At 42.7% G+C, this 9,415-nt stretch overlaps 1 long non-coding RNA gene across 1 annotated transcript; it reads left to right on the top strand.

Annotated features, from left to right (window-relative positions):
* Positions 1-2,619: 2,619 nt before the first annotated feature.
* Positions 2,620-7,463, top strand: LOC133274897 (uncharacterized). The gene is made up of 2 exons (XR_009745325.1): positions 2,620-2,672; positions 7,306-7,463. It is a non-coding gene; the product is annotated as an uncharacterized LOC133274897 (long non-coding RNA).
* Positions 7,464-9,415: the final 1,952 nt, after the last annotated feature.

Below are 9,415 nucleotides of genomic sequence, written 5' to 3'. Positions count from 1 at the left end.
AATCCCAATACCAGCACATTCAGAAGCAGGATATATTGATAGCTACTCCTCAGTAATCACCTTGTAGTAAGTTCTTCCAGCTCCAGGACACCTTCACATTCTTGCCTAGTTCTTCCAACTACCAATTTAATTATCTCCAAGCCAAGAAGTTGTTCTTTCTCATCTCTGCATGATTTACTCCATTTTGTTTATAAAACTGCTTTTTGACCAACAAGACCGGTTCTCAATGCATTATCCTAAAACACAGAAAAGCAGCATATTGGAGAAAGAACTACAACAACAGGAATTGCCAGTAAAGATGGAAAGGCTTAAGTAGAACAGCTGCAGATGCCTAATCACAAATCACAAACTCAATTTCACTTTAACTCTTTCAAGAGACACAGAGCTCCCAGAGTGACAAAAGGAAGACCAGGGAACGCCCAGGTTTTCAGTCAAGACTTCAAAAATACAACACAGCATTATGCAGCACCAGACAACGAAATGCCCGTCACTAAAATAATGTTTCTTGCCAGAACATCATCAGGTGCCCAGTACAACCCAGGTGATCCAGAATTCACAACAGACATAGCAGCCTCATGACTCTAGGATTTCCTTTATCAAAGAGAGTTACCCCAGACAGAAGTTTTCTTCTCAAAAGAAGAAAGAATCCCACCACTGCAATTCAAAAGCTTTCAGATTAATACTGTAAATTGGTTTATCTAGCACTAAGCAAACAGCTAGGTACAGCCAGTATAAGACAGGATAGGAAGGCTTTTTTTCCTAGAGTTATCTATGAGAACAAGGTGATTATATAGCAATCAGTGTGCCAGACACCCCAAAATAAGGCACAAAGATAAAGCTTCAGAACAGATCGGGGTGTCCATTTCTCCACTTCTCTTTCCTGATTCACACCATTCCTTATGTTCTTTCATCTTAAAAAAAAAACCACAACCAAATAAAAAAATCCTCTCAATGTCTTCCCCTAATATACAAAGCTTCCAGAACATCATTGCCATAGAAATGCATCCAGCAAAAGAAATGGCGAAACTACAGCCCACCCCCCAAAGTACCTGTCCACATCCCCTGCCTTGCACCTCTTCTTTCTCAAGAATACTTCGAACCTGATATGCGCACCCTGTCACACGACTGAAGCATATATACGCATCAGATGTATTAAAGATGCCTCATACTGGACATCCGTAAAACATAATCATCCAAACCATGAACCAAACCAAAACATAATCATCCAAACCATGAACCATCCGTAAAACATAATCATCCAAACCATGAACCAAACCATACAAATGCATGCCAGGCTCAGTGACAAGTACAGAAATACCTGGTTATCTGACAGAAGCAAGACCAATAACATACAAACCCACACCGGGACAGAGCAGTCATAGGAAAAGGAAATCTTCATTGCTACCTCATGACTGGGAGTGCTTTCACATGCAGGTTAGCAAGAAAAGCACCTTGTCTTACAACCCTAAATCTCATAACGGCTATGTCGCCATTTCAGTACACAAACTAACGGAGCGTGGCATGCGAGACAGACTTTCAACATCTAGGATTCGTTAGTTTTGACATAAAGTATGAAGAGATTGAACAAAGCGACGCAAAAAGTGCAAAGAACCATCTCGAGAGGAGCTAGCTGCTGTGGAAGCCGGCCACACCACCGCCTGTAAGGAACCGGCTCTGAAGCTTCACAGAAGCACCCAAAGCAACAGACTGAGGTAACTGCATTCGCTCTGGGCGCCAACACATTGTTTCCTCTCCTCATGAGAGGACCCGAGACCTCCTGTAGTCAAAGCTGCACTGCAGCCCCCGGGACTGGAACTAGGGAGTCGGAACTGGACTTTCCGATCCAATCCCAGGTCCCTTCCAACCCAACCCATCCCATGGCTTCGTGACATGGCCGCGGGTGCGGGGCTAGGGCGGGAGCGGGGGGACGAAGGGAGGCGCGGGAGGGTGGCTCCGCGCGCCGCCGGCCGTTAGGCTCGCGCTCTCTGAGGGCCGCTACCCGCCCGCAGGACGGGAGGTGACGGGTGGCGGATAGGAAGCGACAGCCGTACCTGCGGGGCAGCGGATGGACCAGGCAACAGCACTACCGCCGTTACCGCCGCCATCAACCGAAATCGCCGCACGACTGGAGCGTTCCATGACACAAGGGGAAGGAGGAGGCGTTCCGGCGGGAAGCTGGTCCGCGCACACCACAAAATACAGCGAGCCGGAGGAGCAGCGGTACAACAGTCACAGTGAGCCCAGGGGATGTTGTGGGGTTTGCTTTTATTCTAGCGAGAACACAGAGCCAGGTGCCCATGGGTCTGTCCTGCCTCCCCCCCCGCGCACCGCTCGGATGGTCGCCACCTCGCACCTGTATCCAGGAGACGGGGCCGGACGCCGGAAACAGAGCGGAGCCGCCATTGGGCTGGAAGGGGCTGATACCAGAGCAGGGCCGGGGCCAGACGGGAGTTCCCGGATGTTGTGGGTCGCAGTCGAGACGGGAGGGGGCGCATCCGTCCGGTTGCCGGGCAACCGCCAGCGCGGGGCTGACGGGCGGGCGGGCTGAGCCGTACTTCAGCCCGCGGTGAGGGGAAGCCCCTCAGGAGGAGCGGGAATCCCAGACCTTGCCCTCTTGGTTGTGGGGCTTTGCTGTTAAACCGCCATGGGCCGAGCATCGGACAACACAGCAGGTAGCGTTGTCAGTCCTGTTACAGCGGGTTGTAAAAGCCTAATTGGGGGATACTTCGTGGTGACAACATTGAGCCCTTGGAACGAGCGCTTTCCGTTTTTAACTGTAAAGTGGTGTTTTCACTTCATTCTTCATCCTAGGGACGGCTGGGTTTGGGGTTTGTGCTTGTCTGCTTTTGGGTTTGCAAGGCCCTTGAAAGATTCAAGTCAGCATCTTTTCCTCATTGCATGATAAAACATTTCACATTTGGTCTGTCTTTCCAGGACAAGTTGAATAACGTTCCAGGCACAGGGTGCCCAGAGAAGCTGTGGCTGCCCCATTCCTGGCAGTGTTCAAGCTGCAGTTGGACAGGGCTTGGAGCAACCTGCTCTAGTGGAAGATGTACCTTCCCATGGCAGGGGGTTGGAACTGGGTGAGCTTTAAGGTCCCTTCCAACACAAACCAGCCTGGGATTCTGTTTTGTCCATTATCCCATTTTCAACTTGATTTCCTAAACGGTTTTGAACCCGTTGATCTACTTCAACCAGATTTTATAAAATTAGTAGTATACTTAGCAGGAAGGAGTCAACGTTTCTATATTCTATATGATAACAGATGGTTGGATTTTTTACCCCCACTGTAGGGAAAATTTCAGTATGAGCTGAAACCTCCCTAATTCTGTAACAAACCCAAAACCAATCCAACCCACCCTGCTTGGGAGAGGGATATTAGAAAGGTTTTATCTGCAAAAAAGTGCTTCAGCTTTGTTTAATACCACCTCAGACAGCAGAGGCTATAGACACAAAGCACAGACCTGGAGGAAATGAAGCTTCATGAATTACGCAGCTTGCCAAGAGTTCTGTCACAGTTCAGCTGTTGAGGGGTTTGGTAGAGAGTCTACAAGACTGGTAAGAGGTTAGTACTGCAGCTGGTTTATTGAATATCCACATAGAATTGACTGGAGTCCTAACATCAAAACATATCGTGCCATACATATGCGTGGCAAAATGCTCACTTCTTAACAATTTCAGATCCTATCCCATTCTGCAGCATAATTTCTCAGCCGTTGCAGACTTGATCTGTAATTCCCAATGAAGCTGCAGCTTTGAAGCTAAACAAGCAAAGTATTTTTTCCATTTTTTTTTTTTTATGTAAATGAGTAGTTGACTGGATAGAAATAAACCAAATGCGTAAGCAGACATCACCTAGTTTCTCTTAGTAAGCACAAGAAAAGTATGCTTTGAAGAGGGCTTTATTTAGATTTTAGAAATCTGTATTTTACCTTTGGCTCTGATAAGGGTGACTGATATAAAGAAGAAAGAGTAGAATACTAGCTCCTGACAGCAGTTTGATGGCAGATCTTAAAAAAGTCACTTAATTTCATTGTCCTTGTCCAAACTAAGCCATAGTAACTATCAAGTTATTGCCTTTGCTTCCAGATTTCTAGTGTTTTGTCCTATGTACAGATTTCTGTTATGTTAGTCTAGGTTAGAGATTGATTTTATGCCAAGGGGGTAAGTATCCCATTCTGGGGGAGTGAGACTTTAACAAAATCTGTTGAAATCTTCATATAAGAGTGGCAATAACATTGCAAAGTACACAGAGAGAATCACAAAACAATGCTTTAATAACAAACAAACCAGAGTTTCATAGCTTTTTAAATTAAATGTCTCCATGATGAAGAATTTTTGGTGTAATTAAAGGCAGATACAGGGGACACGTTGACATACACCCCTCTTTTTTTCCAATACCTCTTAGTTTGGAACTGTGTTGCTTTGTTGTTGTTGTTGATACACACTTCATTACATGTACATCCAGATGATAAGAAAGATACAGACAATTTCAGTATACTCCAGATGGGAATTTTCCCTCTGATTTGGTGTAAGAAACAGGAATTCTCTCTTCAAACATTTTACTTGCTTCCAGTGCAAGAGGTACCATGAAGAAATACTCTAAATACAAATGCAGATCAGGGCTGCAATTACAGGACTCTTGTCTTTAGTGTTTGGTTTTTTTTCCTTGTTTAGCCTGTTACTCCTTTAGTCTGTTACTGAACATGACTTCAAGCATTGTACTCAACTGCAGTGAACTTTTCTGTGGGAATATTTTCAACATTCAAGAAAGGAATGCAAAATATTCTCTGTGCTGTTTGCAGCATTTCAATCCTCTCAGCAATCTGTACAGCAAACTCAGCCTTGCTATTTGCCTGGCTATTATATGAGACAGTCAGATGCAATCAAATTCTTGTTCTCAAATAAGTATATGATCTAATTTAAGGTAAACTGAGATCTTGTGATTGTAACCACATAGTTCAGGAATGTTTAAACACTTCGGGGCTCTACCCTCAATGGGTACTACAGAAGCCTCTGACATTTTGCCTGATTCCCAAAAGCCTGATGAGTCGCCTATAGTTTTAAGGTATGTTTCCATGTTTTGTTTTCCTTTACTAAGATCTTGTAGCTTGCTCTAATGTCTGTAGAAGATGCTATATACTTGTGTTTTATTTTGCCAGATGCACTGATTTTTCTCCCAGCTATCATGATTACTCATGCTCTACCCCATCTTGCTAGTACATGGTGTTTCTTTCTATTCCAGACTGACCCCATTCTCAAGAGAGTTTCTATTCTCAGCGTTCTGGGTATGATGATTCAGTTGCTCATCTATCATATTTGGATGTTTCATCCACCTTGATAGTTCTGCCATTCCTGGGAAACACACAGGGCCACTTCTCTGATCTTTCAGCAGAACAATGGACATAAGCACATCTTTATCTTGTGGTTTTTAACCCCAGATTCTTTTCCAACATCCTCTTAAAACTAGCACATACTTTCATTGTTTGAGTGAAACTTTGCCTGTTTCTCTTTATTTCTGCATTTCTGTGGTAACATTAAGGTTCTCGTAAGTTAGTCACCTTGTTTCTTTGGTACAGGGCTGCTGTAGTCACTGATCCCTCTTGAAGTTGTTAAATAAATTTAAATGTTACAACTTAAGTATCGTGTGCTGCTGATACTTGAGAGTAGCAATGATTTTTCAGATTCTTTGCTAGTTCCTGGGATTCTTCTCTTTGGGAATTTGTTTTATCAATCATCGAGTTGACCTTTTAGCTGCAGAAACAGCTAAAATGGCAAAACAGTCCCTTCCAATGTGTTTGTTTCACTGGTGAGGCAAAAATTACTTGTGGTTTCTCTTACAGGGCTCCAAAACTTGCCTCACTGGCTCAACTTGTAAGGTCACCAGTACTTCATGTACAGCATGCTGGGTTGCCTCTTCCTCCATTATGGTCTCAATGCTTTGCGTATGTCTAAGGTTTGAAAGAGATGTGGTACTCTCTCGAGTTAATACCTTTAAAGGTTGGTATATTACAAGCTACTTTACCTTCCCAAAGTCACTGGGTTTCCTTGGGAAGTCAGCCACTGCTCTTTATATGATACCAAAGTCAAACCAACTTCCTCTTTGTTGTTATTGCTTGTGCTGAGTTTTATCTGCTAAAGAGATGAGGTTAATTGTTACAGACTACCACAATTTCTGCCAGGCATTCCTCATACCACATTCCTGCGTATCATCAGCTCTGATGCTGATTGCCCGGCTGGCAAAGCTGATATTCTGCTGCTGCAAGGTTCACTACTAACAGCATTCTTAACACGTAAGCTTGCCTGCTGGCTTCTAAGGTATGATGAGATGACAGCCTTGCTGATGCAGGAAGGCTGAACAGGCCTTGCCAAAATCTTGCTCTTGTAGTGACTACCACTGTGACTGAGATGATGTGGAAATACTAGTAATGCTGTATTTTTCTGTGTATTTCAACGTTTGACCTATTCCTTACTCTGATGCAATAGATAGTGTGGAAAGCAGATGCTGTACTCTCTAGGTATAACATGTTGGAAAAACATCCCATTTTCTTCAAATACATTCAGCAGTTTGGCCTCACACAAGAGTCAAATGCGCTATTATTACATATAGAGCTTAACTGTTTCTGCAGAAAGCAATGACTTTAATTTTGTATATTCTGAAGATTCAGCTTGTGTATTCAGGATATCCTTGGCATCCTAATTAGAACTCACAATGTCTTGAAGGTATTATCATCATTCCACAGTGTAATTTTCATTTGGCTTTGCTTGATTGCACTTTTTATTCCCCTTTTCTTGCAAAATGCATGCCTGGCACATTTATCATTAACCCACTATCTTGCATTTAATTTCCTGTTTGTTTGTGTACTTGTCTTCACTTCTAATGCTAATCTGAGCTTTACAAACTATTCCAACTTGCATTTCATTAATGTCAAATATATGCAAAACCCCATCCTCAGTCACTGTTTCCTTTCTTCAGGGTTTTTTTTTCAGACTCTAAGCTGTGTAATAATGCTTTATTTTGCCATAATTATTATATATGATCCTCTATACATACACATTCATGAGGGAGGTCATTTTTTAATGATATTTTTCCTTAAGACCTTTTTATCTTCATTTTATTTGTCTCCTCTGCTTGTGTTTATGCTTTAGTTTATCGATAAACCTTCACTTGATTGGTTTAGCTTATCATTCCTTCTGTTCTTTTCAGATTACATGTGCCTGTTGTCCTTGGGTCACAGTTGCAATAACACTTCCAACCAACGCTCTAAGCTGGTATTGCTCCTGACAGATGCACCCTGTTTACAGGAAAGAAATTTCCAGAAGAGTAGCACCTGAAGGAGAAAGCATTCGTGCTGGCTGATGCTAGCTGAAGGAAGCATAGAGCACTGAGCAAGAAAAGCTTTTCTGCTGATTTGATTCTTCCAGCAAAGGTAGCATTGCATACCTTGCTGTAAACAAACAAACCAACAAAAAAAACCCAAATAAAACACAAAACCAGAAGAAACTCCATCAAAAGATGTCACATTTTTAAGTTTCAGATGCTCAGTCAGATAACTTAAAGGAATTTACGTTTATTGATATTCAAGTTAAAGCAACACTAGCTTTACAAGAGCCACCGTTTAAACAAGAGAACATGCCGTGCAGGCAGCATTATGCAGATACTTCATAACCCCTTTTAAAGGGCTTAGAGCATTACTTAGCCCATGTGAATATAAAAGTGCGAGAATGGGGCCAGTCACAGCAGGTACCAGCAAGAAGAAGAGGAAGTACTGCAACTTCTTTCTTCTTAACTCCATGACACAGCTATTCAGAAATACATTTGTGGGTATGGTTTAAAGGTATGTTTGATTTTTTCAGATCATTTGTTTGTGCCCACTGGAATTAACTTATGCTCTGAGGTTCAAATCATCTGCAACTGTAGCTGCAATTGGGATTTCAGCTGGCAAACTAACCACAGATTTCTGAAACTTGTTTTAAATGCTTTTAAGGCAATATTGTATTATTTTATAGTCCCTGTAAAGAAATCAAAGAAGTTCTAGAGTGAATAACATGCAGGAAAAAACAGCATCCTCACTGAAAAGTATATTCGAGAAGTCTTCTATTTTAGCAAGGTGGAAATAAGAAGTCTCTTCTAGAAATGTAATCGAAGCAAAATTGGGAGTGAATGTGATAAATATGTTATAATCAAGAAGAGAGCAGAAATTGAGAGAATAATGAAAACAAGATCAGAGAAATCTAGGAAGCTTATCTGGGTACTTGTGTCATTTGCCAATAGATGCCAATTGCTAGGTGGCAATGGAGCATGCTTATGTGCACTAAGCACAGTGCAACAACAAATCATAGGAGGATTTGGTGCAGCAACCACCAAACAACAGCTACCTATCCCACGAGCAACATAAAGACATAACCTTGCAGGGGACAGGCTGGCAATCCTGTAGTCCCCAGTTCTCTCCCTAATGTACTCCCGCACACTGTTTGGGAATAAATGGGGCATGTCACTGCCATTTGTCCCACAGTGAAGGGCTTCTCCTTGCTCTAACAAGACTTTCTGGCCTCAGAGGTGTATCTCAAATCCTTGTTCCTTACAGACATGACAGGTCAGTTGGCTCTTCTCAACAAGTCTCTAGTCAGGCAGACTTGCTTCTCTCTGTTGTTGGTGTGGATCTTCACTTTTCTACTTCTAGGGTCTCCTTCTGTCTTCAGATCATTTCTGCCTTCTGGGTTTTTTTTCTCAGCACTGATTTCCTTCCTGGGCTCTGGTTCCAAGATGATTCTGTTTTGTGTTTTTCTCTTGCTTTTGTGCAACTGAAGGCTTTTTATTTTTTATTAGTATTATCCCCTTAGCAGCCTGTCTGCTTTTTCCCTTGCTTCACAATAACATTTCATGTAGCACAGACCAAACTCTTCCTCAAAACTTTCCCTTCCCTGTGCAGACCATTCCTCCTCACTGCTGTCTTGGGCTTACGTTATGCACAGTAACAAGTGCCTGGCTATTGCTGCAAGGCTCTATCCCTCATTTGCAACTACAGAGTCTTGTTCCCCCTCTTGAGCAACCTCTGTCACTCGTCTGACTCCACTGTTAGCTGTTTCAAGAATTAATCAGAAACCAGACCTTTTTTTAAACCTCCAGATCTGGCTTGCTCACTGGGTCATGTGTAGACAAGACCCAGCACAAAGCAGGAAGCAATGGGAGGACTCAGCTGAGGGTGAGAAGTGGAAGGGACCAACCTTTTTAACCTAGGCATTAGACTGCCTAAAGGAACATGAAGTTTCTACTTCAGGGAGGAGTTAGATGATTTAAGAGTGCAGGGTTACCAAAGGGATGGTCCTGTTCCTCCCAGACAAAAACGTTTCCTTTGTGCTCTTTTATGATACTTTTATGATCTTAGTGTGAATCTATTCAGTTTACTAATCT

Source organism: Pezoporus flaviventris, unplaced genomic scaffold (assembly GCF_033815535.1).
Source record: "Pezoporus flaviventris isolate CSIRO_AGI_PZ_B2104156 unplaced genomic scaffold, CSIRO_AGI_Pfla_v1 ptg000037l, whole genome shotgun sequence".
Taxonomy (NCBI): domain Eukaryota; kingdom Metazoa; phylum Chordata; class Aves; order Psittaciformes; family Psittacidae; genus Pezoporus; species Pezoporus flaviventris.
Note: the sequence above shows the minus strand (reverse complement) of the source record. Positions and strands in the feature narration are given on the sequence as shown.